Source organism: Bubalus bubalis, chromosome 9, assembly GCF_019923935.1.
Source record: "Bubalus bubalis isolate 160015118507 breed Murrah chromosome 9, NDDB_SH_1, whole genome shotgun sequence".
Classification (NCBI taxonomy): domain Eukaryota; kingdom Metazoa; phylum Chordata; class Mammalia; order Artiodactyla; family Bovidae; genus Bubalus; species Bubalus bubalis.
Window position 1 is genome coordinate 7,657,862 of NC_059165.1, and position 23,482 is coordinate 7,681,343.

The window sequence follows — 23,482 nt, forward strand, 5'->3', positions numbered from 1 at the left end:
ACGTTTGTGCTGTGCTTAGTCACTCAGTCGTGTCTGACTCTTTCAACCCCATGGACTGCAGCCCACCAGACTCCTCTGTCCATGGCGATTCTCCAGGCAAGAATAGTGGAGTGGGTTGCCATGCCCTCCTCCAGGGGATCTTCCCAACCCAGGGATAGAACCCAGGTCTCCTGCGTTGCAGATTCTTTACCATCTGAGCCACCAGGGAAGCCCACTAGCTATGTTTAAAGTACAGTGAAAACTAAGGGAAAGTATTCTCATATTGCTTCGGGACAGCGACAATTTTTTAAAACTCTGTGAGTCAAATTTTACAAGATTATTTAAGTAGATCTCATTAATGTTTAAAATTATTTCATATCCCTTCAAAATTATTATACAGCCTTTCCCCACCACCCTTGGGTTGTGATATGTGACTCCTGTTTCCTTGCTTTGTTGAACTCCCATGAACACGGTGATTCATTTAGGCCCATGAAGTGTGCTTTCTAAACAAAAAGGTTTAAGAACCAGCATGTGAGTTGCCAAGTCTCTTTCCTCTCTCTGAAACAATGGGTGGTGATGTTCTAGACAGTCATCTGTGTCCTAGAGTAAATAGGTTAGAACAGAACTGCAGCTGACCAGTGAAGGATGTTTTACATAAGACAGAAGTGTATACCTGTGGCGGATTCATGTTGATGTACGGCAAAACCAATACAATATTGTGAAGTAATTAACCTCCAATTAAAATAAATAAATTTATATTTTAAAAAAAGACAGAAATGTTTTGTTGTAAACCACTTACATTTTCAGGTTGTTACCTCAGCATAATCTAACCTACCCTGTCTGATGGAAGAATGCATTGAAAAAGTCACATGAATAAGCCCAACCTTTTAATCTTTTTTCCCCTGTTGATGAGATTTTAAATAGCATGTGTTCTTCATGGTGCTTCCGAACCAGAGGACAGATGCAATCACAAAATCTAAAAGAAATTATACCTTCACTCTAAAGATGTTTAAAATAATTCACCCAGGGAAAATTACATTAAATTGGCTATGATTTTTGTTGTTTAGGCTTCTTATACTTGCAAGCAATTTCTTATGAAGCAGCTACAAAATGTTTACAAAATATCTAAGTATCAGAATAAGATGTCAGTCATCCTTAGTGTCACATAGCACCAGAAGTCTAAAGATGACATAAAAGTCAGATAAATGCTAAGGAGCCAACAGATTTAAATTCAGCTTTGAATTTTGGCCAGTGATTAGACTCTATTTTTGAGAAAAATCCAGCTACCCAAAGTTGGAGATTATTCAGTCTACTGTAGTGGACCTAAAACATCCAAAGCAAATTCAGATAGGAAAAAAGCAAGTTTCTAATCAATAGAAATCCATTCAGAACTCAAGGTTTAATCACATTAATATGATTACAGTAGTTCTCACTTATCTTCAGGGGATATGATCCAAGATACCCACTGGGTGCCTGAAACCTCTGAGAATACCAAACCCTATATATATATAGCACATTTTTTCCAACACATATATATCAATGATAAACCTTAATTTATAAATTAGGCAAAATAAGCGAAAACAAGAGCTACTAATAAAATAGAACAGTTATAACAATACTGTAATAAAAGTTATGTGACTGTGATTTTTTTTTCTCTCTCTCAAAATATCTTGTGCTACACTCATGTTTCTTGTGGTACTGCTGCTGCTGCTGCTAAGTCTCTTCAGTCGTGTCCGGCTCTGTGCAACCCCACAGACGGCAGCCCAGCAGGCTACCCCGTCCCTACTAGGAGATGACAAAACGCCTACGTGGTGAGATGCAGGGAGCTGAGTGACATAGGCACTGTGATGTAGCATTAGGCCACTACTAGTCTCCTTGCGCCTACACATCTATTTCAGGTCATCCTGAATCATCCAGCTATCATGATGTCAGCGGTTGGACATCAGGAGCAGAAGATGTTGATGGTTGGGGATTCTGGGCAGGAAGTAGTATGATAGCATTAAGAGTTCATCACACTATTTGCAATAGCATGTGATTTCACACCAGTCAGAATGGCTGCGATCCAAAAGTCTACAAGCAATAAATGCTGGAGAGGGTGTGGAGAAAAGGGAACCCTCTTACACTGTTGGTGGGAATGCAAACTAGTACAGCCACTATGGAGAACAGTGTGGAGATTCCTTAATAAACTGGAAATAGAACCATCTTATGATCCAGCAGTCCCAATGCTGGGCATACACACTGAGGAAACCAGAAGGGAAAGAGACACGTGTACCCCAGTGTTCATCGCAGCACTGTTTATAATAGCCAGGACATGGAAGCAACCTAGATGTCCATCAGCAGATGAATGGATAAGAAAGCAATTGTACATATACACAATGGAGTATTACTCAGCCATTAAAAAGAATACATTTGAATCAGTTCTAATGAGGTGGATGAAACTGGAGCCTATTATACAGAGTGAAGTAAGCCAGAAAGAAAAACACCAATACAGTATACTAACACATATATATGGAATTTAGAAAGATGGTAACAATAACCCTGTGTACAAGACAGCAAAAGAGACACTGATGTATAGAACAGTCTTATGGACTCTGTGGGAGAGGGATAGGGTGGAAGATTTGGGAGAATGGCATTGAAACATCTAAAATATCATGTATGAAACAAGTTGCCAGTCCAGGTTCGATGCACGATACTGGATGCTTGGGGCTGGTGCACTGGGACGACCCAGAGGGAGGGTATGGGGAGGGAGGAGGGAGGAGGGTTCAGGATGGGGAGCATATATATACCTGTGGCGGAATCATTTTGATATTTGGCAAAACTAATACAATTATGTAAAGTTAAAAAATAAAATAATAATAATAATAATAAATAAAATAAAAATAAAATAAAAAACATGAATAGTTTATTTCTATAATGTTCCATTTAATATTTCCAGACTGCAGTTGACTGCAGGTAACTGAAATGGCAAAAAATGAAACCTTAAGAGATGTGGACACAACTGTACATAAATAAAGTAAAAAATAAAGTATAAAGAACATACACAATTAAGTCAGATGTAAAGGGTCTAACTACCATCCTGACCTCTTACAAACTACATGATCTGAAACAAGTTATTTAACCTATTTTCTCTTCAATGAAATGGGACTTAGGCTACCCATAGGCTTGGTATAAATATGAAATCATGTGAAATGCAGCTATGAAAAATGAGTACAGTATTATACGCTCTCACTTTATATAGATTTATATTTTGTCTCTGTACCTACCAATTACAATTTCATTAATAAGAAAAAGGATATACTATGCTGGGTGATAAGAAAGGTCATGAGAACAACAACAACAACAACAACAAAAAAACACGGAGCAACGCTGGAGAATGAAGAGTGGAGTGTGGTTCTTGTTGCAAATTTAAATAGGATGGTCAGGGAGGCCTGATGGTCAGAGGCTTCCCTGGTGGCTCAGAGGGTAAAGCGTCTGCCTGCAATGTGGGAGACCTGAGTTCAAATCCCTGGGTTGGGAAGATCCCCTGGAGAAGGAAATGGCAACCCACTCCAGCTCTCTTGCCTGGGACATTCCATGGATGGAGGCGCCTGGTAGGCTACAGTCCATGGGGTTGCAAAGAGTCAGACACGACTGACAGAACTCATGCAGGGAGGCCTCATTGAAAAAACCCTGGAGCAAAAATTTTAAAAGATATGAGGTAAACACAGCAATAAAATGATCTTCTAGAACAAGGGCTCAATAGGGTGCACTATTTAGCATTTGTAGGGCGCTAAATATTGATTCATGGATGGAATGAAGAACATGTGGCTCATCCAGTCTCAAAATTTTTCTTTCACGGGGGTAAGCTGCAAAAACACTGAGCAGCAGTGTGGAGACTTACTTCACGGCAGCCTGGAGAGAGGAAATGATATGCTCAGTTACTCTTTAATACATAATTTCCTTTCTGCAGGGAGACAGCAGAATGTAGTAAATAGGCCCAGAGCAGTACACTCTGGTGCATAATGCCCTTTTAGGAAGACGCGTGGTGTTAGTATATTGAGGTAATATATGAAAAAGAAGCAGTTGTGCAACTGTGTAGGGGAGACGCCTACATCTCTAGCATGATGACTCCCAAATCCCCCAAACAATACACCCGTGAGGGGAAAAGCAAAAGCAAACGTGGATCTGAACTTCATGGGCAGGTTTTCCTTATCCTCCAGTAGGCAGTCAGGTTAAATCCTCGGAGTCCCAGGCTGAAATTTAAACTTTCTGTACATCAGGAGCTGATGGAAACCCAATGGGGGAAAGTCACTAAGTGCACCCTAGAAGGCTCCCAAACCCTCAGCCCGCCTGACCACTCACACTTCTCTTAGTGGCTGAAACAGCCAACCACTTTGTTCCATCTGCCCTATACCTTTTGCCACTTGAAAAAATAAACTGGCTGAAGGATTTGGTGACCCCTGGGTGAGACAGAAATTCACAGGCTGTATATTTGCATTCTTTCATCTTGAATATCTGGCTCAACATAACCAGGGAGAAGTCAGTTAAGGTGGTACTTCAGAGGCTAAAAGGAACAGGCAGTGTAACACTCAAAATTGATTTGCCCCCTGGGGATCTAACTCTCCTGCAATGCTCATTAAAACCTAACTTAAATTTTTAAAAGGTTTAGAAAGCCCTTTAAAAAACACTTTCCAGGATGACCTCACTCCAACTGGCTGTCCTGCTTGGTTAAGCTTACTGTGGAAGGAATGGAATTTTCTGCTGGGTTGCAAATGATTGTATAGACAAAGAGAATAGTTAAAATGCTTTTTACTTGTGATAAAATTGAATGAACTAGCATAGAGGTTCCAAGTCTCCCTAATTAAGCTCTGAAATGGCTTTTGCATTCTTTTTGGAAACCAGAGGGAATTTTGTTGAAATGAACAAATATTTCATATTGTTAAATATTCATTAAAATGAGCAATAGGGAGTGATCACAGTATCCAATAACAAGAGGAAAACTGTGAAATGGAAAAGTATAGATAAATAAATTAATAACTTAGGATTTTCATATCCTGATCAAATCATCACCTGTTGTTCTTATTTTTCTTATTATTCTTCCAGTAATTTACTCAGCTGTGCCTATAATTCTCAAGTATGTACAAAGTTAATGCAGGAGTTAAAGTAGTTAAGGTCAGGCTAACTGTTTATTTTACTTACAGCCATTTGAATAAATGAAGAAGGAAATGGCAACCCACTCCAGTATTCTTGCCTGGAGAATTCCATGAACAGAGGAGCCTGGGGGGCTACAGTCCATGGGGTCACAAATAGTTGGATATGACTGAGTGACTAACACACATTTGAATAAAAGATACTACACATTTCTTTTTTATTATAAGAATTTGCAAAGAATAAGAGACTTAGCACTTTCTAAAGATAAAAATGTAAATATCTATGCAACTGATTTGTACATTATGTAAGGAATCATTTAGTATTTTGCTTTTTTTCCAGATGCAAAAGTGTTGAATTCAGTATAGTAATTCAATTTAAATTCCAGGAATTATTATTATTTGCTACTATTAACTCACAGTGTTTTTAAAGATGTTAAAAGTAAATGAAAACAAAGCTTTGTCTATAAGAGTTATAAACAATTTGCTCTAAATAGATATTTATTTGTTATTGATCTAATTATACTAAACATAAATTTATTTTGCAGTGTAAAACTTAGGTATAAATAGCCTTTAAATACTGAAAAATTAAACCCTAAAACATTTCTAGTATTGCATCAATTGAAGCATGCAGGTCAGGAAGCAACAGTTAGAACTGGGCATGGAACAACAGACTGGTTCCAAATAGGAAAAGGAGTACATCAAGGCTGTATATTGTCACCCTGCTTATTTAATTTATATGCAGAGTACATCATGAGAAACACTGGGCTGGAGGAAGCACAAGCTGGAGTCAAGATTCCTGGGAGAAATATCAATAACCTCAGATATGCAGATGACATCACCCTTATGGCAGAAAGTGAAGAAGAACTAAAGAGCCTCTTGATGAAAGAGAAAGAGGAGAGTGAAAAAGTTGGCTTAAAGCTCAACATTCAGAGAATGAAGATCATGGAATCCAGTCCCATCACTTCATGGCAAATAGATGGGGAAACAGTGGAAACAGTGGTGGACTTTATTTTTGGGGGCTCCAAAATCACTGCAAATGGTGACTGCAGCCATGAAATTAAAAGATGCTTACTCCTTGGAACAAAAGTTATTACCAACCTAGACAGCTTATTAAAAAGCAGAGATATTCCTTTGTCAACAAAGGTCTGTCTAGCAAAGCTATGGTTTATCTAGTGGTCATGGATGGATGTGAGAGTTGGACTATAAAGAAAGCTGAGCACCAAAGAATTGATGTTTTTGAACTGTGGTGTTGGACAAGATTCTTGAGAGCCCCTTGGACTGCAAGGAGATCCAACCAGTCCCTCCTAAAGGAGATCAGTCCTGGGTGTTCATTGGAAGGACTGATGTTGAAGCTGAAACTCCATACTTTGGCCACCTGATGCAAAGAGCTGACTCATTTGAACAGACCCTGATGCTGGGAAAGATTGAGGGCCAAAGGAGAGGGGACGACAGAGGATGAGATGGTTGGATGGCATCACCAACTCAATGGACATGGGTTTGGGTGAACTCCGGGAGTTGGTGATGGACAGGGAGGCCTGGCGTGCTGCGGTTCATGGGGTTGCAGAGTCAGACACGACTGAGCAAATGAACTGAACTGATACACTACATTTCCTCATCAAGCACAACACACACACACACATTCACACATACACTTTGCATGGGTGTGATCATTAAAAAAATAAACCACGGTACAATGGTATTGCATAAGAAACAATTCAATTCAAATTTAACTTCCAGGCAGATATTGAATTTCTCAACTGCTTATATTTTGTCTTAACTTTGAGAATAATAGTGATAAGAGGCAAAAATTGTCTGTAATGATGCCCTCTTGATAAGGCAGCACCTGGAAGACTTTCTCACTCCTATTGGATAGCAAATAAATATGTCAATGGACTAAAATTCTGGCAGGTTGGAAAGATGTGCTAAACTTTGTTGTCTCTGAAATAAGGAAGTTAAACACAAGTTCATACAAAATAAAAATCATGTTTAATAAGCATTGTTTACTCTCAATGAAAATTGAGACATCCTATTTACACCTTATCATGTATTCCAGGACCAAAATCAACTAAAGTGTGTTAGTCGCTTAGTCATGTCCGACTCTTTGCAACCCCATGCACTGTACCTCTGTCCATGGAGTTCTCGAGGCAAGAATAATGGAGTGGGTTGCCATTGCTTTCTCCAGGGAAAATCACCCAACCGCAAACTAAAGCAACGTCTTTGAGATGAAACATTCTCACTTGGTATGCACCGTACTCTTAGCATTCTACTTTTTCCATAATTTTCATATTCTGTTTAACCAAGTTTGTTTCCAGGAGTCTTAGTAATACCTGACAGCAGTCATTAACTAACCAATCATTTAAAAGTCAGGAGGCTTAAGGAAGCTTTTTCTTTTAAGGATACAATTATCAAGAAGAGGAATAGGCAGAAAGACTGAAACAAATTGTGAAAGCTGTATATACAACAAAGGACACACAGTTTTGAAAATTTCTGTCATGACTCCTGTTGGAAGCAAAACTACATCCAGTTTCCTTCTCCCAGAGTACACAGAAGATAAACACCTATGTCAGATGAAGCGGCTTTTCCAGCAGGAAGTGTTTGAACTGTGACTGAACTATATTCTTAGCAATTTTCTCTTGGTTGTATATTTTAAAGATGCACAACATATCACCTCTAGAAAGAAAAGACCTGTTTCAAGTCCTCATACAATTAAGCAAAAAAGATGTGTATAAACTGGCTTCAAAACCATGATAATTGTTTCTCTAGCTCTTGTTCCTCTAGAGGTATGTAGACTAAGGAGCAATTTAATTCCAACATTTTTTAACTTCTTGACAAATATAGAATACTTGAACGTGAGCAGTATTTGTCTAACCCAGAGAGATGATGCTGAAATGTGTTACATCAGAAGACAAATCTGGAAACCCGCAATAAAAAAGAGGATCTGACCGCCAGACAGCCCTGTAACGATATAAATAGCCTTTCAGTGTCGTCCTTTGCCCCATGAGCTAGGGCACTAATTCTCTATGCGAGTTACGTTGCAGGACCTCTTTCTGGGTGGGGACTAAGGACTCCCAATATTTGCTGGTCAGTGAGAAGAGCATCAGCACTATTGTTGCCACACTCACAGAAAATTAATGTATGGAAATTAGAGAAGTTGGTTTGTCTGAGTACTGGGTTAGCATGCCAATGGATGAAAAAAAAGAATGACCTTCAGATAGAAGGGGAGGGTTTGCCAAGGAGAGCAAGGCAGTGGGAGCAAGGAAATTATTCACAGTTATTTGCAATTCACAAAAAGCAAATATTAAAAGGAAATCATTTTTAGATAGAAATACAAAGAAAACGTCTATAATCCAGGTTTAGCTTTCCTCTCGTTATAAGGAAACACAAATACTGGTTCTCATCATATCATTTGTTAATGATCAGAGTCAATTATATTTGCAAAAATATTACTGAAATACCTTTGCACCCTATATTTTATTCATCTTTTTCTTATAATATATCATTGATAGAGTTCTAAACTTTCTAAATTAAGATTAATGATACTCTATTGTTGATTACTTTTTCTTCCTGTTTTAGGAATGACTCACAAATAAGATGTAAATTAAACCATAAAAGAGAATGTTAAAGACACAACACAACTATTTCCATATGATATGTCAGAGAAATGTAAATACCACACAAGTAATTCACTTTCTGTCATGTTTTACGTGCTATTCATTCACAGTGCAGAAAACATGCCATGTGACATAGACAAATAAAACAGTAAACAAAAGTCCTTATAGAGAATTAAAATGCATCATAAAAATGTGGTATCTCAGTATAAGGCATCAGTTCAGTTCAGTTGCTCAGTTGTGTCTGACTCTTTGCGATCACAGCACGCCAGGCCTCCCTGTCCATCACCATCTCCCGGAGTTCACTCAAACTCATGTCCATAGAGTCAGTGATGCCATCCAGCCATCTCATCCTCTGGCGTCCCCTTCTCCTCCTGCCCCCAATCCCTCCCAGCATCAGAGTCTTTTCCAATGAGTCAACTATTGGCATGAGGTGGCCAAAGTACTGGAGTTGCAGCTTTAGCATCATTCCCTCCAAAGAAATCCCAGGGATGATCTCCTTCAGTGTTGGGGGCCGGTGTGAGGCACTCCGCCCATGGCAAAGGTCATGAGGAAGGAGGCTCGACATACGCAAAGGCGGGATCGAGCCTCAGGAGTCCCCCTGGAAATCCTCGAGCATCTACCCCCATGACCAGAGCCTGCCTACCTTACTACTTTGTGCTCTCACCTACACCTCTGACTTTACGGGGGGCTGTCCCCCACCACCTCTTTCGGAGAAGGAGTTAACCTAGAGCTCCAGTTAATAAAAACCCCTGGGTGTGACAAGAGTGTTTTAACCTACAAACTCCTCTGAAGGTTCTCTAGCCTGCCTGACAGGCTTGTCCGGCCACATGTGATTGCTCACAGCCTCCCAACCATGAGAGGCACGAGATGCTTTAAACCTTCTAAAAACAGGTTCCTTAGAAAAGTTAGAAAATTATTAGTATAAGTATAATGGGCTGATTAGAAATCATATTGGTGAAGGGTTTTTCATTTGTTGAGCTGATGTTTACTGCTAAGTCTCCACATCCCCTGCCCTTATACACATTAATGAATATATAGAAGAAATAAGTATTAACCTTTGATATAAATCACGTTAGACCTTAGGCTAAGTAAATTCTTTCCTTAACTAAAACCCACTACACCCTCACCCTATAGGAATGTAACTTTATTTGGGTGGCGTCTGTTTTAAGAATAATCACCCCTGGAGAAATAAGTGTCCTGGTTGACTGACCGCTGTCACAAGGAGAGGGTCGTAAATTGTCAGCAGGCCCCCCGGCCAGAAGATGATGTAACACCCCTAAGACCTCTGTATACTTTTGTATGAAGCACCTGACTTTGATAAAAGTCAGGACTGCTGACCCCACGTGACTTTTGCATAACATCTCAGTGTATAAAAGTAGACCATGGAAAATAAAGAATTGGGATCAGTTTCTCGAAATACTGGTCTCCCCATGTCTCTCTCTCTCTCTCACTCTGGTTGAGTCTCCATCTGGAGTGCGGAACCCACCAAGCTTACTAATTTTGCCTGGGCTTCTAAGATCCGACCGGGGAGGCCTCAGTGTCTCCTCTCCTTCGGGAGAACGGAAGGACGCCTGCGGCCTACGTAAGTGGTGCAAGCTTCTTGTCTTGAAGTTTTATTGGTCCCCCGCGTAAACCAAGCTACTCAGCCTCTTTTCTCCACTGAATTTTCCTACTGAGCTATCCTCATTCTATTACTCTTTATATCCTTAATTAACGTTTAATTAAGCAGTTGTTTCCTGACCCTCGCCTATGCCGTCTCTCCTTCGAATACCCTGGATCAGCTGGGGCTGGACCCCGGCACTTCAGAATGGACTAGTTGGATCTCCTTGCAGTCCAAGGGACTCTCAAGAGTCTTCTCCAACACCACAGTTCAAAAGCATCAATTCTTCAGTGCTCAGCCTTCTTCACAGTCCAACTCTCACATCCATACATGACCACAGGAAAAACCATAGTCTTGACTAGACGGACCTGTGTTGGCAAAGTAATGTCTCTGCTTTTCAATATGCTATCTAGGTTGGTCATAACTTTTCTTTCAAGGAGTAAGCGTCTTTTAATTTCATGGCTGCAGTCACCATAAGGCATAACTGGGTGCTAATGTGCATTTTAAAACCAAAGTGGAACTATTTTACTAGTTCTACTTGAAGGAGTAACTGGCAGTCATAGAATGGCTTGCCTCGTCTTGCATTTCAAAAAACGTTACAGATAGTAACTGGGAAATGATACTAAAATATCAAAATTTGCCACTACACATTGTATTTTTACCCTCTATTTAAGAATCAAAGGATTGTGAGGGAAAGAATGAGGGATGGATAGTCTGAAATTAGACATGAAAAAAAGAAAACAAGGTCATTCTAAGTTACCATAGCAGGCCTGATTCCTAGGCTTGATTTTTCTTTACACTTGAAGAATAAATGCTCCATTATTAAACATCCGTACCTCTGTTAACATCTGTGAGCATTCTTTCTTTGTAGTTCAGAAGTATCATCACTGGTATCATCCACTCTGGGGGCCAGGACAGTCTGCTTACTTGGAATTTTTCAATTAAGCACCTTAATTGGACCTACAAGGGCACTAGAATTTAGAATATGAAAGTGATGAACCATCTGGGAATAAAAATCTCAGAATAACATTTTACTTAATTATTATCCAGATTTCATTCTGAAAGTTACATTCAGGATTCTACTGCACCAATCTGCATGGTTTACTCAAACATGCTTTAGAGGTTGCCCACAAGGCTCTTTATCCTTTAAAGTGTCAGTTCAGGGTTTTCCATCCCCCTGGAGATAACTGATGCCAATCCAATGTCCTTAAAAAAATGCATAAGAAACAATCCCTTTATTTTTACATGAGGTCATGGGTGAATCTAAATGCCATAAGCTGCTTTCCCCATTGATCAATTAAGGTGTTGTTCTTGACCCACTGAAAAATATATATGCACAAAGTTAACTTTCCAACAGAATTTACATAATACATAGTTATATTTTAATTTCTCTCTCCTTTTAATATTCTGTATCAATGACATTGTTGAACAATCTGCTTCAGAGCAAATACTGGTTGAAGTATTTGTCAGACTAATGCACATTAGTTGAGAGATTTCTGTCCATATGCTTAGGTATTAATGCATTATTGCACAACTGTATTTTTTTACAACTTATTATGCTCTACTTTTTCACCAAAATTAATAAAATATGAATGTTTAACATAGTAATTTCTAATTCATATTTTCTAGTCTGATAAAAAAATCATAATTTAAAGTCCTTTAAATTTTCATTATTTCTTATGTTATTCTTTACACTGATAGAAAAAGCAGCACAAATATAAAATGGGTAAAAGTTCTTCTCCTTCTCAAGTCCCTGGCTGTGTGCAAAAATTAAACTAGCAAAAGCAGGCTGACAGAAGAAAAGCTGTACAAATGTATTTAATGTAAGTTCTATGTGACATGGGAGCCTGCAAAAAAATAGGAAGACTTAAGAACATATTTGAGTATTTTTTATGCTAGGTTTGAAGAAGAACAGACACTCATGGAGAAATATGATACATGATGGAGTATAAGGCAAGTGTACTCAACTTGAGGAAAGCTGTTTGTTAGGATTTTTCTCAGTATCTCTTCTTCTTTGACCAAGGGTGCTCCATGCCTCCAGGAATAAGGAAGAAACGTCTCCCATGAAGGCTTACTAAGATGTTTCAGAGGAGAAGGGTGGGAGAAAAGTCCAAACGACCTTCCTGCTTTTGCTATTAATATTTTCATAAACTCCTTCAGCTTAAAATATTCAATATGCCAAGGTACCACATTTTGAGGGTCAGTGGTGGTTTAGTAGCTAAGTTGTGACTACATGGACTGTAGGCTGCAAAGCTCCTCTGTCCATAGGATTCTCCAGGCAAGAATACTAGACTGGGTTGCCATTTCCTCTCCAAGAGACCTTCCCAACCCAAGAATTGACCCTGGGGTCTCCTGCATTGCAGGCAGATTCTTTACCAACTGAGTTATGAAGGAAGCCTCATATCTGGGGGGTATGTGTCCTGAACTCCATTACAGATCACAACTCAGATTATAATTGCATAAGATTCATTTCAAGGTTGTTGTTCAGTGGCTCAGCTGAGTCTGACTCTTGGAGACCCCATGGACTGCAGCACGCCAGGCCTCCCTGTCCATCACCAACTTCCAAAATTTTCTCAAACTCATGTCCATTGAGTCGGTGATACCATCCAACCATCTCATCCTCTGTCGTCCCCTTCTCCTCCTGCCCTCAATCTTTCCCAGCATCAGGGTCATTTCTAATGATTTGGCTCTTCCCATCAGGTGACAAAAGTACTGAAGTATTATCTTTAACACCAGTCCTTCCAATGAATATTCACAATTGATTTCCTTTAGAAGTGACTGGTTGGATCTCACTGCAGTACAAGGGACTGTCAAGAGTCTTCTCCAACACCACAGCTCAAAAGCATCAAATCTTCAGTGCTCAGTCTTCTTTATGATCCAACCCTCACATCCATACATGACTACTAGAAAAACCATAGCTTTGACTAGATGGACCTTTGTTGGCAAAGTAATGTCTCTGCTTTTTAATATACTAAGTTTGTCATAACTTTTCGTCCAAGGAGCAAATGTCTTTAAATTTCATGGCTAGAGTAACCATCTGCAGTGATTTTGGAGCCCAAGAAAATAAAGTCTGACACTGTTTCCATTTTTTTCCCCATCTGTTTGGCATGAAGTGATGGGACTGGATGCAATGATCTTAGTTTTTGATCTTGAGTTTTAAGCCAGCTTTATCACTCTCCTTTTTCACTTTCATCAGGAGTATCTTTATTTCTCTTCACTTACTGCCTTAAGGATGGTGTCATCTGCGTATCTGAGGTTATTGATATTCTTCCCCACAATCTTGATTCCAGCTTATGCTTTATCCAGCCCCACATTTTGCATTATGCATTCTGCATATAAGTTAAGCAGGGTGACAATATACAGCCTTGAGGTACTCCTTTCCGAATTTTGCGCCAGTCCATTTTTTCATGACAGTTCTAACGGTTGCTTCTTGACTTGCAAACAGGTTTCACAGGAGGCAGGTAAGATGGTCTGGTATTCCCATCTCTTTAAGAATTTTTCACAGTGTGTTGTGATCCACACACGCAACAGTTTTAGAGTAGCCAATGAAGCAGAAGTCGATATTCTTCTGGAATTCTCTTGTTTTTCCTATGATCCAATAGACGTTGACGATTTGATCTCTTGTTCTTCTGCCTTTTATAAATCCATCTTGAACATCTGGGAGTTCTTGGTTCATGTTCTATTGAAGCCTAGCTTGGAGAATTTTGAGCATCAATTTGCTAGCATGTGAAATGAGTGCAATTGTGTGGTACTTTGAACATGCTCTGGCATTGCCCTTCTTTGGGAGTGGAATGGAAACTGATCTTTTACAGTCCTGTGGCCACTGCTGAGTTTTCCAAATTTGCTGACATATTCAGTGAAGCACTTTAACAGCATTATCTTTTAGGATTTGAAATAATTCAGCTGTAATTCCATCACTTCCACTGGCTTTGTTCATAGCGATGCATCCTAAGACTCCATGATATCTGGCTCTAGATGAGTGACCACACATCGTGGTTATTTGAGTCATTAGGAGCTTTTTTGTATAGTTCTTCTCTGTGTATTCTCGCTACCTCTGCTTAATATCTTCTGCTTCTGTTAGGTCCATACCATTTCTGTCCTTTATTGAGCCCATCTTTGCATGAAATGTTCCCTTGGTATCTCTAATTTTCTTGAAGAAATCTCTAGTCTTTCCCATTCCATTGTTTTCCTCTATGTTTTTGCATTGTTCACTTAAGGCTTTCTTTTTTTTTAATTAATTTTATTTTATTTTTAAACTTTACAATATTGTATTAGTTTTGCTCACTTAAGGCTTTCTTATCTCTCCTTACTATTCTTTGGAACTCTGCAATTAGACGGGTATTCTTTTCTCCTTTGCCTTTCAGTTCTCTCTTTTCTCAGCTATTTTTAAGGCCTTCTCAGACAACCATTTTGCCTTTTCAATTTCTCTTTCTTGGGGATGGTTTTTATCATTGCCTCCTATAGACTTATGAATCCATCCATAGTTCTTCAGGCACTCGATCAGATTTAATCCCTTGAATCTATCTCTCACTTTCACTATAATCGTAAGGGATTTGATTAGGTCCCACCTGCATAACCTAGTGGTTTTCCCTACTTGCTTTAAGTCTGAATTTTCCAATAAAGAGTTCATGAGCTGAGCCACAGTCAGTTCCTGGTCTTTTTGTTGTTGACTGTATGGAGTTTCTCCATCTTCAGCTGCAAAAAAATATAATCAACCTTATTTCAGTACTGACCATCTGGTGGTGTCCATGTGTAGTGTCATCTCTCGTGTTGTTGGAAGAAAGTGTTTGCTATGACCAATGTGTTCTCTTGGCAAAACTCTGTTAGTCTTTGCCTTACTTCATTTTGTATTCCTAGGGCAAACTTGCCTGTTACTCCAGGTATGTCTTGACCCCCAACTTTTGCATTCTAGTTCCCTACGATGAAAAGGACATCTCTTTTGGCGTTAGTTCTAGAAGGTCTTACAGGTCTTCATAGACCCATTTGACGTCAGCTTCTTCAGCAACAGTAGTTGGGGCCTAGACTTGGATTACTGTGATACTGAATGGTTTACCTTGAAGATGAACAGAGATCATACTCTCATTTTTGAGACTGCACCCAAGTACTGCATTTCATACTCTTTTGCTGTCTATGAGGGCTAATCCTTTTCTTCTAAGGGGTTTTTGCTCACAGCAGTAGATATAATGTTAAATTGAACTAAATTCACCCATTCCAGTCTATTTTAGTTCACTGATTCCTAAAATGTCAATGTTTACTCTTGCCATGTCCTGTTTGACCACGTCCAATTTGTCTTGATTCGTGGACCTAACATTCCAGGTTCTTATGCAATATAGTTCTTTATAGCATTGGACTTTAATCACCACCAGACACATCCACAGCTGGCCATTGTTTCCTCTTTCCTCAGCCTCTTCATTCCTTCTGGAGCTATTTCTCCACTCTTCTCCAGTAACATACTGGGCACCTACCTACCTGGGGGGTGGTTCATCTTTCAGTGTCATATATTTTGCAGGCAGAATTTCATACAGGGTGGAATTCTAAAATCAACTATAATTTTCAAATTACTTATTCATACAGGTATGAGCTAAACTGGGGCTTCCCTGGTGGCTCAGATGGTAAAGAATCTGCCTGCATTGCAGGAGACCCATGTTCAATCCCTGAGTTGGAAAGATGCCCTGGAGAAGGTAAGGCAACCTACTCCAGTATTCTTGCCTGGAGAATCCCATGGACAAGGGGAGCCAAGTGGGCTACAGTCCATGGAGTCCCAAAGAGTCAGACACAACTGAGTGACTAACACACAAACACACACATATGAAATATACTGACTATACAAGTTATTTTCTAATCAGGTTATTTTAGAGCAAAAACAGGTGCTAATGTGTGCTCAGTTGCTCAGCCGTGTCTGAACCTTTGTGACCCCATGGACTGCAGCCCACCAGGCTCCTCTGTCTATGGGATTTCTCAGGCAAGAATACTGGAGTGGGTTGCCATTTCCTTCTCCAGGGATTTTCCCAACCCAGGAATCAAATTCATGTCCCCTGCAGCTTCTACACTGGCAGGTAGATTCTCTACCAATGCATCACCTGGAAAGTGCAGTTAGCAAACTTGTAACCCAGGAAGGAAGTATCATCACTCTGGCATAAGCAAAATGTTGTGAAGCAAAATATCTCATTCGTATGTACAGAAACATTTCAAATGGGATCAGCTTTTCAAGGGAACTTGTGAACTGAGAACAACTGAAAAGTGAGAAAGTAATGCTTTTTCCAGCTTTTAGGATTCATGGCAGAGACACAAACTTAGGACACTGTGTAAAATTATATAAATGATATTATCTCTCAGAACTTAGTAAATAAGCTAATGATATATTCTCATTTTGAAACTATTTTAAGGTAAGAAAGAAATCTTCAATTGTTTCAACCTTTCATTTTTGCAGTTTTATGGGTAACTCTGAGGAATAACCACGATGGTGTGATCACTCACCTAGAGCCAGACATCCTGAAATGCTAAGTCAAGTGGGCTTTAGGAATCATCACTATGAACAAAGCTAGTGGAGGTGAGGGGATTCCAGTGGAGCTATTTGAAATCCTAAAAGATGATGGTGTAAAAATGCTGCACTCAATATACCAGCAAATTTCAATAACTCAGCAGTGGCCACAGGCCTGGAATAGGTCAATTTTCATTCTAATCACTAAGAAAGGCAATGCCAAAGAATATTCAACTACTGCAGAACTGCTCTCATCTCACATGCTAGCAAAGTAATGTTCAAAATTCTCTAAGAAAGGCTTCAACAGTAGGTGAAGAGTGAACTTCCAGATGTTCAAATTGGATTTAGAAAAGCAGAGGAACCAGAGATAAAACTGCCAACATCTGCTGGATCATCAAAAATGTAATAAGTTCCAGAAAAGCATCTACTTTTGCTTCATTGGGTACTCTACAGCTTTTGAATGTGTGATCACAACAAACAGTGGAAAATTCTGAAAGAGATGGGAATACCAGAATACCTGACCTGCCTCCTGAGAAATCTGTATGCAGGTCAAGAAGCAACAGTAAGAACTAGACATGGAACAATCGACTGGTTCCAAATCAGGAAAGGAGTATGTCAAGGCTGTATATTGTCACCCTGCTTATTTAACTTATACGCAGAGTACATCATGAGAAACGCTGGGCTGGATGAAGCACAAACTGGAATCAAGATTGCTGGGAGAAGTATCAATAACCTCAGATATGCAGATGACACCACCCTTATGGCAGAAAGCAAATAACTAAAGAGTCTATTGATAAAAGTGAAAGAGGAGAGTGAAAAAGCTGGCCTAAAACTCAACATTTAGAAAACTAAGGTCATGGCATCCGGTCCCATCACTTCATGGCAAATAGATAGAGAAACAGTGGAAACAGTGGCAGACTTTACTTTTGGGGGCTCCAAAATCACTGCAGATGGTGACTGCAGCCATGAAATTAAAAGATGCTTGCTCCTTGAAAGAAAACCTATGACCAACCTATAAAGCTTATTAAAAAGCAGAAACATTACTTTACCAACAAAGGTCCCTATAGTCAAAGCTATGGTTTTTCCAGTAGTCATGTATGGATGTGAGTGTTGGACTATAAAGAAAGCTGAGCACCAAAGAATTGATACTTTTGAACTGTGGTGTTGGAGAACACTCTTGAGAAGCCCTTGGACTGTAAGGAAATCCATCCTAAATGATATCAGTCCTGACTATTCATTGGAAGGACTGATGCTGAAGCTGAAGCTCCAATACTTTGGACATGTGATGCAAAGAACCAACTCATTGGAAAAGACCCTGATGCTGGGAAAGATTGAAGGCAGGAGGAGAAGGGAACAACAGAAGATGAGATGGTGGGATGGCATCCCCAACTCAATGGACATGAGTTGGAGTAAGCTCCAGGAATTGGTGATGGACAGGGAAGCCTGGCGTGCTGCAGTCCATGGGTTGCAAAGAGTTAGACACAACTGAGTCGCAGAACTGAACTGAACTGAGGGATACCTGAAATCATCATAAACACTTTTATTCCATAATTTGCTAATTGTGCATTCATAGACATGTACAGATAATGGAAGATGATTTTCAGCAAATCATAAGTGTCATAATGTAAATTAATTAATAATTATGTTTTACTTTAAACAATACTTTTCTTGATGAGAAAAAATCAGAATTTGTAGAAGAGCATCAGTGTGTCCAAAATAAGTAACAAAGTTCAGCTCAGTTCAAATCAGCAGGAGAATCTGGAATTCCACACCTCTCAAACTGTCCCCTCTAGTTACAAACAGTGATGACTCATGGTGGAAAAGTGAAACTAGAGCAAAACTAGGTTTAGAAGTACTCTGCTTCACTATACTCGATTGCAATCATGTAAATCTAGCAGATGAGGTAGTTCTCAAAAGCATAATATACTGCAGATGCTACATATTTATGACTCTAACCCTATAAATTCAGTTATTTCCTTCTGGCTATCCAAAGCTGTAATATGACTTTTGACAATTTATGTATTTTAGAGTTCTTACTTTGAACAGTTAATTTTAAGAGCAATTATTTCTAAGGGAAATACATCCAATAACCACTAGGGCATGGTTTTCTCAAAGCATATATTTAAACTTGCTTGAAGGAAATCAGTCATGCATCACCAACAAAAGTTAGCACTCCTGTTATGCCTGGTGCTATTCCCATTTGTGGCAGTTTCTAGCTTTTATGTTTATACCACCTTTTTTTAAGTCAGGGATTCCCTTTTTGGTGATGTTTATCTTCTTTTATCTATAGGAAAAACTCACAGTGCACATAATACCTTTGGTTTAACTAAATCTAGTCAATTTTAAAAGAAATACATGGTGTTTCTTTGCAACAAGTGCCATGTCCTAAGCACCAATGAAAATACAGGTTCAGTTCAGTTCAATTCAGTCACTCAGTCGTGTCCGACTCTTTGCGACCCCATGAATCGCAGCACGCCAGGCCTCCCTGTCCATCACCATCTCCCGGAGTTCACTCAGACTCACGTCCATTGGGTCAGTGATGCCATCCAGCCATCTCATCCTCTGGCGTCCCCTTCTCCTCCTGCCCCCAATCCCTCCCAGCATCAGAGTCTTTTCCAATGAGTCAACTCTTCGCATGAGGTGGCCAAAGTACTGGAGTTTCAGCTTTAGAATCATTCCTTCCAAAGAACACCCAGGGCTGATCTCCTTTAGAATGGACTGGTTGGATCTTCTTGCAGTCCAAGGGACTGTCAAGAGTCTTCTCCAACACCACAGTTCAAAAGCATCAATTCTTTGGCACTCAGCCTTCTTCACAGTCCAACTCTCACATCCATACATAAGTATCAATATTTTCCAAGTCATAAAAACACAAGTGTGTCTTGTGAAAGATGAAGCATAGAGATGGTGCAGTATTCTATATTCCTAAACATTTTCCAGCCTGACTACCAAAGTGGGTACTTCAGGGTACATCCTGACTCTAATTTAATCAATTTTGGTAAATGAGTACCACTTACAGTAAATCTTTTCATATTCTGTTCTCTCTGTTCTGAAGGATTTTTGCAATCTTTTTATTTACTGTCAATTCTTTTTGAAAATAAATTTTCCCACTATAGTCTCACTCTTAAAGACACAGTGATGCTTTGCAGGGTTCTTTGTGAAAGAAAACATAAGCTAATTCAAATATACAAATTGGCAGCTCATTACATAGAACTATAAGCATTTGAAACTTTTTGGCTTATTTCTACGTAGTAACTAATTTCGTATGTTGTTATAAATCACACAATTTTTTCAAGTTATTGCAATTGCTATTAGCTTGATTCAAACATAATTGTGGTTTTGGACTGTGAATTTTAAATCAGTATAACTAGGCTCAAACACATCTTTATTAACCAAAATAGGAACCATTAAAGTCAAGAAAGTTTTGCCCATGAGAAATAAGTTTGTTTATTTCCGTAGTGTAAAAATCCATGCTTCAGGATTCAACCAACTCTTGGAAAGCATTTTCTTCCTCCTGCTGGTTGTGGAAGCCTTTTTCCTGCAAAAAGTTGTCAAGATGCTTGATGACATGGTAGTCAGTTGGTGAGAGGTCAGGTGAATACTGAGGTTGAGACAAAACCCTGTTGCCCAATTCACTCAACTTTTGAAGCACTGGTTGTGCAGCGTGTGGTCGGGTGTTGTCATGGAAAAGAACTGAGCCCTTTCAGTTGACCAATGCTGGCTGCAGGCATTGCGATTTTCCATGCATCTCATTGATTTGCTGAGCACACTTCTCAGATGCAATGGTTTTGCCAGGAGTCAGAAAGCTGTAGTGAATTAGACCGACAGCAGACCACCAAACAGTGACCATGACCTTTTTTCGGTGCAAGTTAGGCTTTGGCAAATGCTTTGGAACTTCTTCTTGGTCCAATCGCTGAGCTGGTCATCACCAGTTATTTAAAATCCACTTGTCCTCATATGTCACAATCCAATAGAAAAATGGTTTGTTGCTGTTGTGTAGAATAAGAGAAGGAGACACTTCAAAATGATGTTGTTGGTTTTTTTTAATTTTTAATCAGCTCATGAGGCACGCACTTATTGAGCTTTTTCACCTTTCCAATTTGCTTCAAAAATGCCCAGTGACTGTAGAATGATCAGCGTTGAGTTCTTCAGCAGCTTCTCCTGTAGTTCTAAGAAGGTCAGCTTTGACAATGGCTCTCAGCTGGTCGTTATGCATTTCCGGTGGCTCGCCACTGTGGTCCTCACCAAGGCTCATCACGGCTTCCCTCCTTCCCAACGCTCCTTGAACCGCCGCTGCACTGTACGTCCGCAGCAGTTCCTGGGCCACATGCTTCGTTGATGTTGTGAGTTGTCTCTGCTGTTTTATAACCCACTCTGACCTCAAGTGAGAAAATCCTTCAAGTTTGCTATTTGTCTAACACCATTTCCCTAGTCTAAAATAAATATAAAATACATGCAAGTAATAAGCCATTAGCCAAAAAAAAAAAAATGAAGCGGTAAATGTGCATTAAAATGATGCATAACATAACCACATTTATTAAGAATGTATTCCAATATCAAATGGCAGAGTTCAACAATGCAAAGCTGCAATTACCTTTGCATCAAACTAATATTAATTATTCTTCTAGTTTTAATTTCTTTAAAATTTTAATATATAAGAAGAGATCAAAAGTATAATACATCTGTATATCTCTATCACAAATTTTCAAGTATTTTAAATTTATGGCCAATCAGACATATTCTATACTCTTATTCGTGTGTCCCATCCAATAATATTTTGAAGAAAATCCTAGACATCATGTAATTTTAAAAATTATTTTTCTTGTGTAAGAATCTAGATAAAATCCACACATTACTACTGGCTGCTAATTGTTTAAGTCTCTCTCTCTCTCTTTATTTTAAAGCATATTAATGCTGTTACTGGAGGCTTAACTTTACAAAACCTCCGACTTTAAAAAAAAATCACTTTGTTGAGGTATGACTGAATATAAAAAATGGTACATATTTAATGTATACAACTTGAATTTGGATATAAGTATATACCAGTGAACTGATCACTACAATTGATGTCACAAACATATCTCTCACCATCAAAAGTTTCCTCCTACCCTATTTATTTATATTTATTTACTTGTGTGTTATAAGAACACTTAACATAAGATATATTCTCTTAGCAGATTTTTAATATAATACTGTTAAATACAAAACAGAACCACTAACTACAGACTCTATCTTGTACAGGATATCCCATTAATTTATTCATTTTGTATAACTGAAACTTGGTACCTTTTACTTTCTTTGTCCCCTCCTGCTTCCAGACCCTGGCAACAACCAATCTTATACGAGTCGTTGTATGAGTTTGCTTATATGAGTTTGACTACTTAATACTCCTCATGTAAGTAGTGTCGTATTCCATTCGTCCCTCTGGTTGATTTCACTGAGGATAATGTTCTGAAGGTTCATCTATCTTTTTGCAAATGGCAGAATTTCCTGTCATATTTTTAAGGCCAAATAATATTTCATTGTATGTATATACTATATTATCTTTATCTGTTCATCAAAGTATAGACATTTAGACAGTTTCCACCTCTTGGCTCTTGTGAACAACGCTGCAATGAACACGAGGGTGTGTATTTTAATGTTCCTAAATCTATAGGCTTCCCCTCTTCTCACATGCACATTCTCCCTCTCTTCCTTGCAATTCACTTGTTAAAAAAAAAAACAAACAAACTAGATTTCTTGTGCTCATTCTGGCAGCATAAATACTAAAAGAAACTGGATTTCTTCTACTTTCCAGTTTCTCACAGCCTGGATTTTGCTGACAGGATGCCTGTGTCTCCTCAATATTTTCTCTAGACTCTTTATTTCCTATAAATTGGAAACTGGATCGAGAGGATTAATCAAACACATGTTTAATATTTTTGGCAAGAATACTCCATAAGTGCTGTTGTGAAGGATTCTTTAATAGTATAAATATTTACATTTTGACAGCAGTAGAATTGTGGTTAAAAGGATGGACTCTGGAGACTGAATACATGGAAACTAATCCTGACTTTGTCTCACTGTGGTGGCGAAAGCTTGGGCAAATCACGTTAATCAGCGCTTCACTTTCTCCACCTGTGCCATGGAAATAGCAAACATACCTGACAAGATTTCTGTGAGGATTAGGTAAATTAGTTCTGATTAAGCACTTCAAATAATTTTTTATATCAATACTCAGGAAGTATTAACTATAAAAATAACTATTATTACCAAATACTCAACTTAATTAAAGAGAAACATGTAGATAATATTTGTAAAAACTTTAGTCCATGTAGCACCTAAACACCCTCTTCCAACAACACAAGAGACAACTCTGCACATGGTCATCATCAGATGGTCAATACCGAATTCAGATTGCTTCTTCTCTGCAGCCGAAGATGGGGAAGCTCTATACAGTCAGCAAAAACAAGACCAGGAAAGGACTGTGGCTCAGATCATGAACTGATTATTGCCAAATTCAGACTTAAATCAAATCCCTCAGGATTATAGAGTGGAAGTGACAGATTTAAGGTATTAGATCTGGTAGACAGAGTACTTGAAGAACTAGGGATGGAGGTTTGTAACATTGTACAGGAAGTGGTGATCAAAACCATCCCCAAGAAAAAGAAATGGAAAAAGGCAAAATCATTGCTGAAGAGGCCTT

At 38.9% G+C, this 23,482-nt stretch overlaps 1 long non-coding RNA gene across 3 annotated transcripts in view; it reads right to left on the reverse strand.

Annotated features, from left to right (window-relative positions):
* LOC112586804 overlaps positions 1-23,482 on the reverse strand; it is a 234,802-nt gene that overhangs the window by 49,623 nt on the left and 161,697 nt on the right. For all 3 annotated transcript variants that reach the window (XR_006641363.1, XR_006641362.1, XR_006641364.1), the window contains exon 4: positions 11,156-11,290. This is a non-coding gene — a long non-coding RNA (uncharacterized LOC112586804). The remainder of the gene's footprint in view (positions 1-11,155; positions 11,291-23,482) is intronic.